The sequence below is a fragment of the Cannabis sativa genome, unplaced genomic scaffold, assembly GCF_029168945.1.
Source record: "Cannabis sativa cultivar Pink pepper isolate KNU-18-1 unplaced genomic scaffold, ASM2916894v1 Contig3, whole genome shotgun sequence".
Classification (NCBI taxonomy): Eukaryota; Viridiplantae; Streptophyta; class Magnoliopsida; order Rosales; family Cannabaceae; genus Cannabis; species Cannabis sativa.
Genome location: NW_026870039.1, coordinates 4,794,685 through 4,812,746, shown reverse-complemented (window position 1 = coordinate 4,812,746; position 18,062 = coordinate 4,794,685).

The window sequence follows — 18,062 nt, the reverse complement described above, 5'->3', positions numbered from 1 at the left end:
GATGAGACCTTACCTTAGTCCAGTGTGTAAGGGGACGAGTGTAAAGACCACTTAGTTTTAATTGGGAATTAGCAGATACTTAGGGCTTAATTATGAAGTTAGATTATTATTTCTGATTTATGATCTTATGGAGATTTATTTAAATTCAGGATGTATGACTTATGCCATATATAAAATTTTATGTTTTTGCATGTTTTATGTCTGTCAATATTAGAATGCAGGTGTTTGGCCTTTAGAATCACATTTTAGTATTTTTGTAGTAGCGGGGTAACTTAGATAGACATTGGGAATATCGAGAATTTATTTGAGATTTAAAATGACAAAAATACCCCTAGGTGTAAGTGGCCTTCTATTTTAGGCAAGGGGCAAAATGGTCTTTTGCCATTTTATGATTTTGTCCTTTAGTGGAATGTGTTAGAAATAGGTTAATGCTGAGATTAAGTCTAATAAAACTACATTTTATCTTTTTGGCCAAAATTATAGAATAATCAAGATAATACATTTCTCTCTCTCTCTCTCTCTCTCTCACTCTCTCTCTCTCTCTCTCTCTCTCTCTCTCTCTCTCTCTCTCTCTCTCTCTCTCTCTCTCTCTCTCTCTCTCTCTCTCTCTCTCTCCAAACTCTCTCCCTCTTTCTCGAGCTCCTTAGAAAATCAGCAAGGGTTGGGGATTTCAGCTTGAATCGAGGTATTGTAGCTAGTTCTTGGTGTATTCAAGTGAAGATAAAAACCCTTAGATTCTCCTCTTTGTTTATTTTATGTTTTTAGTTGAATTCTTGCATGTTTTCCTAGAATTAGGATTCTGTGGTATGATTGAGGTTTGAGATTTCTTTTGAAGTTAATTTGAGGTGATTTAAGTTAGATTGAATTGAATTGGTGGCTGTTTGTGAGGTTTGTTGAAAGAGCTCAAACTTTGCTCTCACATGGTGGATTTTGTTTCTGGCTGTTATGGTTGGTTTTGTTGCATGAATTCTCTTTGTTATAATGTAATTAGATGATCTGGAAGTTATTGTGAGGTTTGGGTTTGAATTGAAGGGTGTAGGTAGTTTTTGCACTGAACCGAAATTCTGGTTCAGGCGGACCTGTAGGAACTGGAATTCCAGTTTGTCCCTAGGAAACCCCACAGAACTGGAATTTTGGTTGGGGAACCGATCTACCGGTCGGGGCATTTCAGGGAACCCTAGTTTTCACCTTTTTGCAATATTTATGGTATTGCCATGTTATCCATCGAGAGGGAAACTTTTAGTTTCAAGTTTAAGTCATCGAAAAGTGATTTAGCGTGTCACTCATCAATTTTACGAATAATGTGATTTAAGGGCCTGTAAATCGTCGAGCAGCTGTTCCACTCAGGTTGGTCGGCACACCTTAATTCGAGAACGAGGTAAGATTAGTATAATGATATGCATACGTTTACATGTTCAACGTACATGTTAGTTAAGCCTGTTAGATTACATTTTAATAGCGATATCAGTATATTTAGTATTATATTGGATATCGATGAATGTATGTTGGCTTAAGTACTATTTGATAGTATCACATCGGTACGACTAGAATATGACCAGCGTACCGAGTATAGGCTAATATTATGGTCAATAGTACTATCGTATGAACGTTCTTGACTCGATACTGTGTCAGACACGGGGATAGGGTTATGGTTGGGTGTATGGACACCTGATTATAATCTGAGTTATAGTTATGTTATTGTTTATGCTTTTCTTACTGAGTCTGTCGACTCACAGATATTATTTGCATATGTAGGTAAGGGCAAGGATAAGGTTGAGCAGCCATGAGAGTGAGCGGGTGAAGATTGTATATGTCGGGGCGGTTAGGCCTAGAGCGTACGGTCTTTGGGACAGCTGGTTGTATTTTGTATAGTCTTTAGGCGACAACTTTTGTATTATGCACTATGAAACATTTGTAAATATTTTGTAAATGAGATCTCGGTTATATATATGTTATTATTTTTGTATTTATAAGTAATTAAATAAAGTTTAAATTATTCATAATTTTCAATAAACTCGTTGTTTAGCAACAGGCTGCACAATTAAGTTAAAATTACGTTAACACGCCTAAACTAGTAGGGTGTTACAACGAGACCCAAATAGTGAGGAATAGGGACTCACATCCTTCAATAATGAGATGAAGCATCATAAAAAAGAGATGACATTTTGACTTTGTGACACGCCTTTTTCCCCATAATTGAAGTTTCAAGAACACACCTAAGAAGACACACAAAGAAGATGAACAGTACCTCAGAATGGTTGAGTGTTTGACTTAACTAGGAAGAAATAAAAATGTAAAGTGAAAAAGAAAATAAAACCACAATGGTAACTTCAAATATTTATTAACAGTAGAAGACAATGACAAAAATTCCCTTTGGCCCATTTAAGAAAATATTGAAGTCCATTAACACTAAAAAAAGGGCAACAATCTCAAGATCAAAACACAAAAAACACCACGAAAAAATAATAGCAATGGTGGAATCAAATGTGGTAAAATATTATGTGAAAAAAAAACCCAGAATGAGCAACCTAAAATTACTGATAGAGAAAGGAAACACTAGACACTAGACATTAATGCTCAATTGAACCCAAAGAAAGACACATTGACACCAAACACAACATAATGCAAAAGAGCAAGGAAAGTCAGTCAATAGAAGTTGGACTAAACTACCAACAAGATCACATATATATTGTCAACGAGAATCCAAATAGAGATGTAAACAGTAATGTCACCATAAGTGTGTGATGTGTCTTCATGTGAGACACCAAGAAACTAATCAAGGTAACTCACTCATCTCTCTTAAGAAAATCATTTGATTATTTTGAACATATGTCTTTTGATGATTACTACACACAATGACTTTTTCCAACCAGGTGCAGTTTTCACGCTTCCATAGAGATGTAGCCGTCACCCTATGGATTTTTCTCAAAGAGTAACAAGAAAAAGGACCAAACTTTTCAAGTCACGCAATGGTACAAGGTTAGCTCTTCCCAATACATTCATGGACGGTAGCATTTTCAACTAGGACAACATACTGTTCACAATTAAAATAAAAAATCTAATAATAGAATATATTAAACCTATCAACCAAAAAGACCAACAATCATTGACAAATAAACTTCTGACATGAGCACGATTGTGAAGATGTCTAGAGGTAACTTTCACAAGGTCAGATGGTCCACACACCAATAGAATGTCTAAGATGAGCAAAAGTGTGAGCATCTAATGCCTTTGTGAACAGATCAGCATGTTGGGCACCTGTGGACACATGAGTAATAGTTAAAAGCTTAGATTCTACCGTTTGCCTAATAAAATGATACCATATGTCAATTTGTTTTGTACGAGAGTGTTGTACTGGATTTTTTGAAATATTAATAGCACTTGTACTATCACCAAATAGTACCAAAGAGTCTTACGGAAATCCACAATCAGTTACCATTTTGTTGAGCCAAATAAGTTGAGTACAATAGCTCCCAGCTGCTATAGACTCATCTTCGACAGTGGAAAGGGATATGGAATTTTGTTTCTTACTCAACTACGAGACAAGATTATTTTTGAGATAAAAACCCTCCAATGGTACTTTTACGATCATCTAAACTCCCAGCCCAATCTGAATCACTAAAACCAATAATAGACATGTTGGTGTCTCTCGAGTCCCATAAGCCAAATTCAAAAGTCCCAGACAAGTATTTGAATATGCATTTTACAAAAGATAAATGGGACTGTTTAGGATTTGCTTGGTACCGAGCATAAAAACTAACACTAAAACAAATATCTAGATGATTGGTTGTTAGGTAAAGAAGACTCTCTATCATGCCCCTATACAAGGTTGGATCAACAAACTCACCAGACTTGTCTTTACTCAATTTAGTTGTGGTACTTAAAGGGGTAGGGGCATGTTTAGTGTGGTCTAAGCCAAGCTTTTCAAGCATCTTTTTGATATATTTGGACTGAGAAATGAAAATTCTCTGGCCAGTTTGTTTGACTTGTAGTCCAAGAAAGAAACTAAGATCCCCTATAAGACTCATTTCAAATTCACTAGTCATGAGATTAACAAACTTGACAACCTTCATATCACAAGTAGACCCAACAATAATGTCATCAACATAAATACCTGGTTGCAAATGCTTGATAAATAAAGTATTATCAGCAGTGCCTCTTACAAACTCATGAGAAAGAAGGAAAGAAGTTAACCTGTCATACCATGCTATAGGAGCTTGCTTAAGGCCATATAAGGCCTTCTTGAGTTTATACACATGATCAGGATACTTGGGATCCTCAAAACCTTGGGGCTATTTTACATACACCCCTTCTTGAAGAAAAACATTAAGAAAAGCACTTTTCAAATCTATTTTTGGCAGTTTGAACTTTAAGAAGCATGTCACGACAAGTAGTAATCGAATAGATTCAAGTCAAGCCACTGATGCAAATGTTTCCTTAAAATCCACTCCCTCAACTTGATTATATTCCTGAGCAACACGCCTAGCCTTGTTCCTGATAATAGTGCCAAATTCATCAGATTTATTCTTAAAAATGCACTTACTACCAATGATATTTACACCATCTGGTTTAGGGACTAAGCTCCATACTTTGTTCCTCTTGAACTGCCCCATCTCATCTTGCATAGTATTATTCCAGAATCCATCTAGAAGAGCCTTAGTGACATTGTGAGGTTCCACTAGAGAGACATAACAAGCAAATGCGATGACATTTAGAGCCTTATTACATGTCACCATTTTGGCATTTGGATCCCCAATCATGATTGTAGGTGGATGAGCTTTTTGAATCTAGGTTGGATGTCTTTTCTTATATAACCGAGTATGGGAAGAATTATTAGGATCCCTACTGGTTATTTGATTATCTGAAGAGACCTTAGTAGCTAGTGCGTCTGCTGAAGTGCTAGCAGTATTCTTAGATGACACTGCACGTCTTTAGATGAGAAAGGCCTTGATGTTTCAGTTGTCTTGAACATTAGACACTAAAGGCATCATTGATATATGTGGACTAAAAGGTTCATCAGTAGGGACTGAGTCTAAAACTTCCAGATCATCAAATTTCACATTCATTGACTCCATCACTGTGGAAGTTCTTTTATTATACACACGATATGCACAACTATTTATAGAATATCTGAGAAAATTCTTTCGTCACTTCGAACATTGAATTTTCAGAGATGATCTCATTCATTAAAATGTGCAAATGATTCAAATTAGGAGTCTTATCTTTCCACTGCTCATAGGCAGTTTGAGTAATGCCTGTACCCAAATGAACTCGGTTACAAATATAACATGTTGTATTAACTGCCTGATGAGTTCTTATTTATCTAATAAATATGACTAATTTATGTATTAATATTCTTAAATTGATTCTTTAAATTATTGATTAGTGTGATTATAATTTTTTTATGATATTTTACAGACTAATCATGCATTTAGAGTCATTTGGAGGGATGTAAGTATATTTTGGTAGAAAATAGTGGAAGTCGGCGAGCTCAGTTTTATAAGGTAGAACTAAATTGCAAATTTTTACAACTTTAAATGCAAATCTGGATTTGGATCGCAGCATGAAAGTTTTATATCTTGTTCTTAGATTTCCAGAACATCTTGAATCGTCTAATTCTAAGTTGTATTGAAAACGTTATGGCCAAAATACTAATCAGGTGACAGAAATTTTTCGGCAGCGAGTCATGGCCGCGGGGAGGAGGTGATTTCTAGGAAAAATTTGAATTTTTATCTTTTTTTAAGTGAGGGGTACGAATTTTAGAACTGTTGAACTACAAAATTGAAAGAGAAACTCATAGAGAGAGAGAGAGAGAGAGAGAGAGAGAGAGAGAGAGAGAGAGAGAGAGAGAGAGAGAGAGAGAGAGAGCAAGAAGAAGATGGAGATTGCGACATCAATTGTTCTACATCATAGTTTTTTTTCTTCTCCTTAAACTCTTACTTTTTATTATGATTTTTATTATAATGTCTAGTTCAGAGTAGTTTTTTTTTAGTTAAGGGTTATTTCAAAACCCGAGACATGAATCTTTTAATATGATGAATGTTAATTTTTAGTTTCTATTATATCAAATTGCTTCTATTCTTTTATGTTCAATGTTATGATCACTGTTTTAATCTTTGTTTAAATGATCACTAAATTAGGTTTTACTTTAATCTAGTGATATCTTAGGATTACTATACACCTGATAGTCTAGGATTATAAGTGTTTGTGATAAATTGCAATTTCTAATATTGTCAAAGGTATTTTAATTGTGATGAAGAATGGAACTTAGGTTAAATAAATTATATGCTTTATTAATTTATTGCATAGATTAATCTATCTCCATTGAATTTAAAGCTTTATCTAAGTTAAATAAATTACATGCTTTGTGGATTTACTGCTTAGGTAAAAGAGTTAATTATTGAGCGCTTCACCATGATTATATGTAATAGGGAGATTGAGATAATTGACTACTTTAGTATTATCTGCGGGATTAATAGTTTGCTTCGTGGATTTACTGCTTAAGTAAAAGAGTTAATTATTGAGCGCTTTGCCTTGATTATATGTAATAGGGAGATTGAGATAATTGACTACTTTAGAATTATTTGCGGGATTAATAGTTTGATTAGAAATTTGAAATTACATTCATTATTAGGAATTAAAGATGATTGTTGAGGGTAGAGATTAACCTTTAACTATTTATTTCATATCGTAGTATCTCATTATATTTGTTTTTTTTTGGTTATTGAATCTTTATAATTAAACCCCCTTTTTAATTCTTGTTACAAATATTTGAATAATAAATTGATAATAGTCCTTGTGGGATTGACTTGTATTTACCGTTATACTAAAGTAATTGGTAATATAGAAATAAAATAATTAGTAAATTGTTGTGGCTTACCACACTCATCAAATTTTTGGAAACGTTGCAAGTGACTATTTTATTCAATTTGTTATTCATTTTTTTTTTCTTGTTACTAATTTGTTCTTTGAGTTGTGATTTTAATTTTTAGATTTTTCTTTATAAACATGACGATGTACAATCAATAATACTGTGATCCATATTATATCTCGTCACAAGTTTATTAATATAATTCCTACTACGACACTTGCACATTTAATCAACAATGGAGAGACTATTCTAGCGCTTCCTACTGTGGGATTATTCAATATGTTCAACCAACTTCTTACTATCCTCCTGTAGCACCACAAGATCAAGATCATTCTCTTACTGATCTACTCAACACTTTGGTGGCTTCTACTATTCAGATGGAACAGATAATGAACAATTTCAATAACCTACTCATGTTGCACCAAATAGTGAAAAGGCAACTATTGCTGAGCTGATTAAAATGTTTGCAACTAATACCTTGCAGTTTGAGCAAAGCTTTCATGAAACTATGCGGAGCCATCAACAATCTCTGCAAAAGTTAGAGAATCTTGCGGAGCCAATAGAAACATCTATGAGTGGGTATGAAATTTAAAGTTCAAATACTTTACCTACACAAATAGAAGTACCCCAATAGAGAATGTCAAGGCCACAACGCTTCAAAGTGGTACACAACTTGAATCACCACCACACCAAGAAGTACATAAGTTGAGTCTAACTAAAGGAGTCAACAATTCATCCCTTGAAGAGTCATCTCCACCAAAAGTTAAATCTCCTACTTTAGTTGGTCTACCATCATTAAAAAAGTCATACAAACCAACTGTACCAACTTATGTCACTCCTCCACCTTTTCCAAGTAGATTGAAAAAATTTCAGAAAGAGGAGAATATTATCCCATTTTTTGTACTTTGACGAGACAGTATATACTAGTGACACGTGTTTGTCATTCTTTACACTTGGGTGGAGAAATGTTTCGAACAGAATTCAAGCAGCACATCTGCACGCACAAAGTTTGCTTGACCGAGCAGAGCAAAGGGCAGATGATCTGAGCCGTGCATCAAGACTTAACCACTTCAGGTTTAATATCGTGAAGCTCAAGCACAAAGGAAATCCCTACAATCATGGGATTGTATCAAAGGGATATGGCAAGTTGTCCCAATACCCCATTTCATGTATTCTAAATATGTAATGTATGTTCTTACCAATTATAGTTATTGTAAGCAAAAGGGCAATCTTCCCTCGTGTATTTAGCCCTATAAATAGTGATCTAGCTTCACTGAAAAAGGGAGCAAAAGAATTGCTTTAGAGAGAGATCTAAGAGAAAACACTCAGAGATTTCATTGTGAGAGCTTTGAGAGAGGAAACACTGTGTTCTTTATTTTCAAGTCAATACAATTTAAGGGAAGTAGGCTATTACCGAACTAAAGCGGTCGAACCTCTTTAAAACCTTATGTTCTGTATCGTTTACTGATTTTTGCTTTGTCTTAATTACATTTCTTATCACTTATTAATTGACTTACTATCGTTGGCTAAAAGCGAGGTCAACATTTTGGTGCTTTCATTGAGAGTAAAATTTCAAGCTTTCTCTTTGTCTTAAGTTTCAGCAGACACATAGAATGGTGGTGCAAACTCGCTAGGGGTGAAAATCGGTCGGTTATGGTCGGTTTTTATAATTTTATAACCGACTGGTCGGTTACGGTTTTTATTTTACGAAAACCGTAATCGACCGTTTAGAAATTATAACCGTACAAAACCAACAGTACGATTTTTGGCAGTTTTTCAGTTTGGCGATTTTAGACAGTTTTTGGCGGTTTTGGGCGATTTATTGTGGTTTTTGGCGGTTTTGGTATTTTTTTATTTAACTATATTTTATTTCAAAAACTGAAACCGACTGCCATGTCAAAAAAACTAAAACTGAAACCGACCGCCAAATTTGGTGATGACGTGGAACCGAAAATTCAATTACGGTCTGGTCGGTTTGATGGTCGGTTTCGGTTTATCGGTTTTTATGAACACCCCTAAAACTCGCAGAGGTGTGGTTGACCAGAGTGAATCATTGCTGAAAAATCCTGTCTTGCAAACTCTTGAGAATACAAGGGTCCCACTAGGAACCAATCCTGAGCAGCCAAACACGCAGCTACCTACTGTGGGTGTGTGTAAGTGGTATTTGTGTAAATTTTTTTATTTAGATTGTATATTTGTTTATTTGACCAGCTAAAAGTATTTTTGTAATATTGTTATTATTTTTTAGTTAAAACTGAAAAAAGTCCATATATTTTTGTAAATAATTTTTTTTAATTTGTTGTTATTGATGGTAGAATTATTTTTGGCACTATTTTTGAGTGTCAAGATACTCTAACAAACTATAACTGCTAAACAAAGTCATAATTATTTTTATTAATTTCCTTATTTTCTTTTCCATTTAATCATAATTGTGTTTTTAAAGGCTATGGGTTCAAAATCTAATGCTATAACTCATTCTAGTTTTCACAATAACTCTTCTTAACATAACCTTTTTGGTTTTCAAAACCACAAAGCAAAGCAATACCACAAAGCAATATCAAGTATGTATAAAGAAGCTATTGAGCAAAAAAAAAGTACGTATAAAGAGGCCCTTTAATGTGTCATCTAATAGTGACATATGATCTTTGCAAAAGGATAAAAGAGTTAATCAAGTGTGAGAGAAGACAAAATTAGGTCATTTCATTTCACCTAATTCTAACGAGGATCCCCCCACTGCCACACTCACAACAAACAAAGTCATTTTCAAACACAGTAAAGGGGGGGTTAATATGCTTCAAAAAAAAAAAAAAAAAAAAAAAAGGTGAGACAAGCCCCAACAGTTTTCTTTTTCTTTTTTACCACTTTTTATTTATTTATTTTCTGATTTGTTATTTTCCAATTGACAGCTTTTAATGTGTTACATAAAGGGCACTAAAGATAAACACATTTTCATTCATTAAAGATATGACACGTTGGTCCTTGAGAAGGCTCTACATAAGGAGGCCATAAAGGTAAGTGAACATTATATTGTTTTTTAAAATAAAAAACATCTTGCAACCATTAATTTATATATTTTTTATATAGTATGTTGTATTTCCAAATGCAGTTGACCATTATTGAAAAAAAAATAAAAATTGAGAAGTAGAAAGACCAATGGACCCACACCTTGTAATTGAATTTCAATTCATTGTCAAATGTAGATTTCCAATCTCATGTCTCTTAAGTACCCAAAAAAAGTAGTGAAGGTGCCTCATTGTTCAAAAAAAAAAAAAAATCAGTTATTTTCATCTTCAACAACATTTGGAAAAAGTTAGTACCGTTTTGGAACTTTAATCATTGCTAAGGATAAAGAAAAAGCTATTTCTGAAATCTCTTTAAGCAAAATCTTCAATAAATTACCCAAATTATGCATATAGTATTAGCAATTAAAATGAAGAAAAGTTCTATTGCCCTTTTTTCATTAAGGATGTTCCTAGAATTGCATTCTCATCATTGAGACTGGATTTAAGCAAAGTGAGTTTGATGAGTTTTATGATGACTTTCTCTGATACATATAAAAGACTCACATATATGTACATATATAATCACCTAATTCATGCAATTTCAAATCAATACATGTAGCTTAAGAAATTATTGTCCATCATAGGTTGACTTAGCATGATCAATATTTTCCCACTCACTTCAATTGAGCCTAGCGTGCTAAACCTTTACCACGCTAGATCATAATAAAGGAGATTGTTTTGGGGTTTTTTTTTTTTTTTTTTTTTTTTTTTTTTTTTTTAAAGATGCATATATTATTAATTAACTTTTCTTGATGAGAATTTGGACAATATTAATGAGTCCAATGATAAAACCTTTTATAATTTGGTCCCCCACTTTGTAAACTTCAAATAAGTTGAACGAAACAAGTTATAACAAGTAACATGCTTTGTCTATATTTGTCATACTTGTACTATAGTTATTAGAACAATGTCATTTTCTCTAGCTCGCTTTCATCCCCACCTTATAAACTTCACATACAGTTCTTAGGACAATGTTCAAACCAATAACATGCTTTTGTCTATGTTTGTCTAACACATTCCACCATTTGACCAACCAAGAATTTTTCTCCAAAGATTCAAACTTTAAAAGTTTTAAGGGTACAATATTAAATTTCATATTGGAAAACAATCACCTGGCTAGACTCTTTTCATCTTTTTTTAATTGAAAGTATTAAACTCTTAGGGCTAATAATTGTTCATTTTGAAAATATGAAAATACTCTAGCTAGCTCACCATTGGGTTGGAGGATCATATAGTGTTATGGTGGTGTCAACCACCCCAGATTAGTCAAGGGAGACAAAAGTCACAGGGATTATAGAGCATGACAATGTAGAGGGGGTGTGCCCTACATGTACAAAACACATAAATATGTTACTCTGCACCAAACATTGTTTTTTTTAAGTCATGCTATAGTATTTTTATAACATTATATTCTTTGCATATAACTATACATCATAGCTGTTTTCTTATTTATTTTGAACAGGCAAACACACATTATGCTCTATCATCATTGTATTGATGGAATTGGAAGGTAATCAATAATTGTGATACTTCTTCAATTTAAAATAATGTTAAATGATTTTATATATTGTAACATTTTTCTTCGTGTTTTCTTTAGGCTATGCACATTTTAAAGGAAAAAAATCAACAATTACAAATTTTAATGAATGATAAATTTGCTTGTTATATCTAAACTTGTCAAAGAACAAATATAAATTTCTCAAAGATGGCCACTTAGCAGTCATTTAAAAAATCATTAGCTTCTAACTCTAAGGACAAAAACCATACAAAATCTCCATATAATATATTGTGAAGAAACTCATTTTGTATGTATACATGAATTTAGACAATTGTACCGAAATAACTTCAGACACCAAATTTAAAAAATATTATTATTATTATTATTAAATTTAAGCCAGAACAAACCAGCACACTTTTCATATATTTTGTTTTGGTATCTTCGTAATTAATAGTTATAGTTTCTTTTAAGCAAGCTATCGATTTGAGTTCACACGCTTGTATTAAATAAAAAAATAAATAAATCATGATATTTGTCAGAATTAAATATCTGAAGAATTTTAAGAGAAAAGATGATTGCTTCAATCTAACGGGACTGCAATTGTCACTAATAATAAATACGTAAACACAATAAAAGAAAAACATTTAACTCTTGTCAGTATATAAGTGTAAAGAAGAGGTATGAAAGTAATTAGAGAAAAATAAAATGAAATAAAAATTAGTGTGCAACTTGAAACAAATCAATACAAGTAAAAGGGTATCCAAATTAAATAATAAAGAAAATGCTGTTTTGTTTTCCAAGGGCACATGATCTGGCAATTCTCTGATAGCTTTCTTCTTATTATACTGTTGAAATATTTGTCAATATGTGTAAGTGAATATATACACATATGTTAAATACAGTAGTGTAAATCCTTTTCTAAAGTGTTTTAAAATATTTTAATAATATTGACAGAAAGTAAGGTTGAAACTATTTATCTCACATTCTGTACATGTAACAAATTATTTTAATCTTGTTTTAAAGACACTAAATAATTTTAACTTTTTTTAAAAAAATATACAGTATTACATACAAATATATATATTAAAATGATTAGAATGTGGAAAACACTAGGGAGGGCATCGCGCACCATAAAATCTCGCTCAAATATATATGTATAGAAATTATTGGTATTAAATTGAATTGGGGTTTGAGCATATGGAGATAGGGATTTGTCCAAGTCCCAAAAGCTTAGGCTAAGGGGGCCATGTGATAAAAGTAGCTTTCTTTCTCATGTAAAGCGACCACGCCCGTTTGGCTGCAATCATGTGGTTTGCTTTGTTATAATTTCATTTCAATTCACACTTTTCATTCTTTATTTTTCTCAATTCCATCCCTAAATTTCTTCTTCTCCACCCCTATATACGTAGGGCTTGTTTGGCTACTAATTTTGTATTTGGTTATGCTACAAGACTCAATAATACTAATCAAGTTAATTCTATTTATATTTATCTCATCTAGCAGTGTGGATAAATAATCTATTTTGATAGAATTAATATTTTATCTTTCTTTTAAATTTTTAATTTTGTAAATATATTTTAGATTTAAAAATAATATAAATAGGAGAATGAAAATTTTATTTATAAATTTATTATCAAAAACATAGTTTTTAAAATTGAGAAAAATATATAATTTTGAGTTATCATATAGTGGTTATTAAAATTTTAAAGTGATATTAATTAAATAATATATAATTTTATTCTAACTAAATAATATAGTACTATATAGTATATTTTTTTTAAATTAAAAAAATAATATTTAGAGAGAAAAATCTAATAGCCATGATCAACAATTTTTGAGTTGTTTAGTTATTGCTTTTGTACTTTTGTGTATTGTTATGTGATAGTTGAAATAAAATCTTTTCTTCTTCTTAAAAAAAAAATATTTATATCAAAGTAATATTTATATTAAATTAACTAAATGATTAATTTAAAATATTACTTGACATAAATATTTGTTATTATTAAAATAATTTTATTTCATTATTACATTATTTTTTTATTATAATAAAGCATGATATATTATTGAGGATTAATATTATTTTGGACTTGCATTTTTTAAAAGTTATTGATTGGACTCTCTGTTTTATTGAATGACAAAATAGACATGTATTTCCTAAAATGATATAAATAGGACTCTGAGCTCAATTTTGATAATTTTTTTTTTCTAATATAACCAACTTGAACATAATTTCTAAGACGAACTGTTGAAGTACACGTAACTAGTTTTGTCATAACACCTCTAAATCAGGTTATTATCAAGTTTTATTTTAATAGAAAATTAGTTCATGGGTACTATTTAGTACTATTTTAGAAAATACAATATTTATTTTATCATTTATCAAAACAGAAGGTCCAGTCAGTAACTCTTACAAAATACAGGGTCTAAAATAATATTTACCCTATTATTTAATTTAATTATCATATATATTTATTAATACATATGATATATTAATATTATTTACAGAAATTTATTATTTAATTTATGACTCAAGTTTTATAGTTAAAATAAAATTTTATGCTATAATTATATATTATTAAATTATTTTTTCAAAGAAAAAGAACAAATAGTCCAATCAAATCAAACATTGAATTACATTTAACATATTTCAATATAATCCAAAATCATTCTCAGCCCAATCCAAACAGATGAATTATGATTGACATTCTATCATCCTTTGCACTAATCTACTATGATTGGTAAAATTTAATATTAAATATCAAATATTACATATTTTATTTTATATTAAATGTAAATTTAATATTAAACTAGACGAATTACAAACAGATGGTGTTAGTATCAAATATTGCTATACTAACTTTACTAATCATAAGACACTCTTTCAACATTGTTTCTTATAAGACACTCTTTCTACTAGCTTTACTAATCATAAGTTCATTTATCTTTTTCTCCAAACATAGAGAAAAAAAAAAATAGTTGCAATAATTTTTTTTAATAAAAGTAAAATAATTGTGACTAAAAAATTATCATTATAACTAAAAAATTCATAGCTAAAAAAAAAGTCAAAAAAATTTAATTTTTATTTGGCGAATGACAGACCAGAATTTTTATTGTGCGGAGGCTTAATTATCATATAAAAATATTTAGGTCCACTTTAAATAATTTATTTAATTTTTTAGGAGTTATTTTAATATTTTCCAATATAATTGTCAAATTAATCAAAGAAAAATATAGTCACTATTTGTGGCTAAATATATTTTTTAGTTACAACAAATATTATGAATAAAATTAAATTAGTCACAACTTGTATTTAGATATTATATTTTAACTATAAATAATTTTTTATTGAGACTTAATTTGTGATGGCCACATATTTAGACATGGAACTTAGTGGTGTATTAATGATTTAATAATTAATTAATTATGATTATGCATGCTTTAGTGAAAGTGTGACGTATTGTCACAATTGGTAGTGTTTGAGAAATAATTTTTTAATTACGGAGATTTTATTAAGTTTTAGGCGTGATATGCATGTTATATATGAATTATTATATTTTTCATATTTTATACTCGGTAACAGTAAAATGTGACGATTTGTCCATTAGTGTCACCGTAATACAATAGAGTATCTGAGAATTAGTGGAGAAAGTTTATAGACATTTAGAATGTCGAGATTATGCAGGGTAATAATTCTTTACCATTTTACTCTTAAGCATTTAGATTGCTTAAGAAGGAAGAAAAAGAGTATTTTAGTCTTTTTGCCCTAGATTTATTATTACGCTAATTAGTAATTTTCCCCCCTGAACTTTGACATGTACTAAATTGTGCCCCCAGAACTTTTTTTGCCGTTAAAAATTCCCCCTGAACTATTGAGATTGTTAAATTTAAGGACTTTTGTCTAATTTTAGTAAAAAAATTCTAACATGGATGAAAGTTCAAGGAGCATGATTTAGTACATATCAAAGTTTGAGGGGCATGATTTGGTAGATATCAAAGTCTGGGGAGCATGGTTTAGTACATGAAACAGTAAAATTGAATGAAATTAGACAAAAGTCCTTAAATTTAACAATCTCAATAGTTCGGGGAGAATTTTTAACGGCCAAAAAGGTTCAGGGTGCACGATTTACTACATGTCAAAGTTCAGGGGGAAAAATTACTAATTAGCCTTATTATTAAGGTAATTAATGGATTTTTTAGAGTTTTTTAGTGTGTTTGAGATGATCCTATAGTTTGCATAAATTAAAATATATATTGGATAGATATTATCGTTAAGAAATCAAAACTCTCTCTTCATACATCTCTTTCTCTCTCTTAGCCACATTAGAACCCAAAGGAGCCCTAGACGTTTCAGAACTAAAACTACCATTTCAACTAGCAATTCAGCAAGAAATTGGAAGCAAGTTGTTAGTTAGGAACAAGATATAGTTCCTCACCTCCTTTCTTTAAATTTTAAGGTTAAGTTAGGTTTCAATGTGTGTTTTGGTAAGCTCAGTTCTATAAGGCTTTTGAGTTGTTATAAACTATTTTAAAAGTTTATTTTAAGGTTGTTGTTGGTGTTTTTGATGGCTGTAGTGAGGTTGAGCTGAGTTTGCATTTATGAACTCAAATTTAGCTCAACAGTAGTGATTTTAGTTTTAGAGCTTTGATCATGCGATTTTTAGTTGAATTATATTCATTGTGATGTTATTGGGTGTTCTGGAAGGTTTGGTAAGATTTGAGATAGAATTGAGTGAGAAGAATCGAGGTTTGTGATTTTTTCTAGGAAACGGTTAGTTGATTCTGTTGAAACGGTTAACCGTTTGGTCTGGCACGACCCCAATAAATAGTGAACTGTTTGGGGATCAGTGGACCAAATGTGGTAGTTTTTGGGTAACTCTATTTCCATGTTTTTATCAATATTTAGGGTATTGATATGCTATTTATCAATAGGAAAACTTTTGGTTTCAAGTTTAGTTCCCTGAAAGTGTTTTAGTAAGACACTTACCTATTTTATGTAAATGTGACTTAGGGCCTTTGATCGTTTAACAACATATTCCACTCAGGTTGACCGGCACACCTGATTATGAAGTAGAGGTAAGATTAGTATAAAAGATGCATATTTATACATGTTTAATGCACGCACTATGAAATATAAGTTGGTTCTACCAACACTATTACTTTTAGAGTACTGAGTGCATGTGTTATAGTGACTTAAACTAACCCTATCAACACTAGTACCTTCGGGGTACTGAGTGCATGTGATATAAAGGTTAGTTGAATTATTAGAAAATATAAATTATTCCTACCAACTTTAGTACATTCAAGGTACTGAGTGTATGTGGCATGGTATACTTTCAATGGGGTACGACCTAGTGCTATCAACACTAGTACTTGTGTGATACTTAGTGCATGTGGTATAGAGGTCATACTATTGTCAAGAACATTTGAGACTCATTAATACGTGTCAGACACATGTTGGATTTATGAATAGGTGTACGGATACCTAGGATGCAAATCAGATTATATGTTATGTTTTATGCTTTTCTTATTGAGTTTGTCGACTCATGGATATACTTTCATGTGTAGGTAAAGGCCAGAGCTGAACTGTAAGGTCCAGGGCTTCATAAAGATTGTACATATCAAGATGGTTAGACTTAGAGAGTTTGGTTCTTCAGGATAGCATGGGCTCAATTATATTAGTCGTTGGGCGACACTTTTGGTTATTGTATTTTGGATGTGTTTGTAAAATGAAACGGGATCCAGACATCTGTAAACTTTTGTAACTTTATAATTAGTAAAGTTTATATTTATTACAAAGTTTTTGTTAATCACCTTTTTAACTAAACCCCTTTAATTAGCAAGGGTTAGCACATAAATTTAGAAAAGATGGGGATATGCCTAATCACTTAGGGCCTTACAATTTTGGTATTATAGCTGCCAGGTTGTTCTTCAAAGACCACCAAGATATGTACAATCATCATCAGAGATAAGCTCGACTCACGATTTAGTAAGTCTTTACTTGTTTTAAGTGTTTTGATCAGTTGAGCATGATTAAAAAAGCGTGATAAGAAGCATGTTAGTAGTTTAATTTTTGAACAAGAGCATGTCTAAGTTTCTATACATCGGTAGTTTGAATACAATTTTGATCACTTCCTAATAGGTTGACTTATGAATTTGTAGGCTTGTCCTATAGAATGGACGCTTGGAAAAAATAAGAAGCCAGGGCAATATGGTCGAGGCTGGTAGTGGTTAGGAGGTTAGGATTTCCTTCGCCCCTATAACCAAACAAGAGTCTGTTGGAGGGTTCATGGTGAGGGTTATGTTAATTCACCACAAGATCTGTAAGACTGAGAGCAGAGGTTTGTAAAAGTGCAAGCCGAAGTTTAGAGGCAAGACGAGTAAATTTAAAGGTTGTTGCAGCAGGGTTCTTTTGTTGCACATCCTCCTCTGGTACCTGTTGCTTATGCTCCGTTGTTTCCAGCAGAACAACATCTTGTTGGTAACTGGATGGAGCCAGCGTATAAAGATTTCAGGGAAAATAAGTTCAAGATGGTCAGCATGATGGCTTTGGAGGCCATTACACTTTCTTGAAATGTCCCAGCTATAAAATACATCACCAGGGGTGAGTGTAAAGGTAAAGCATGTTGTTTTT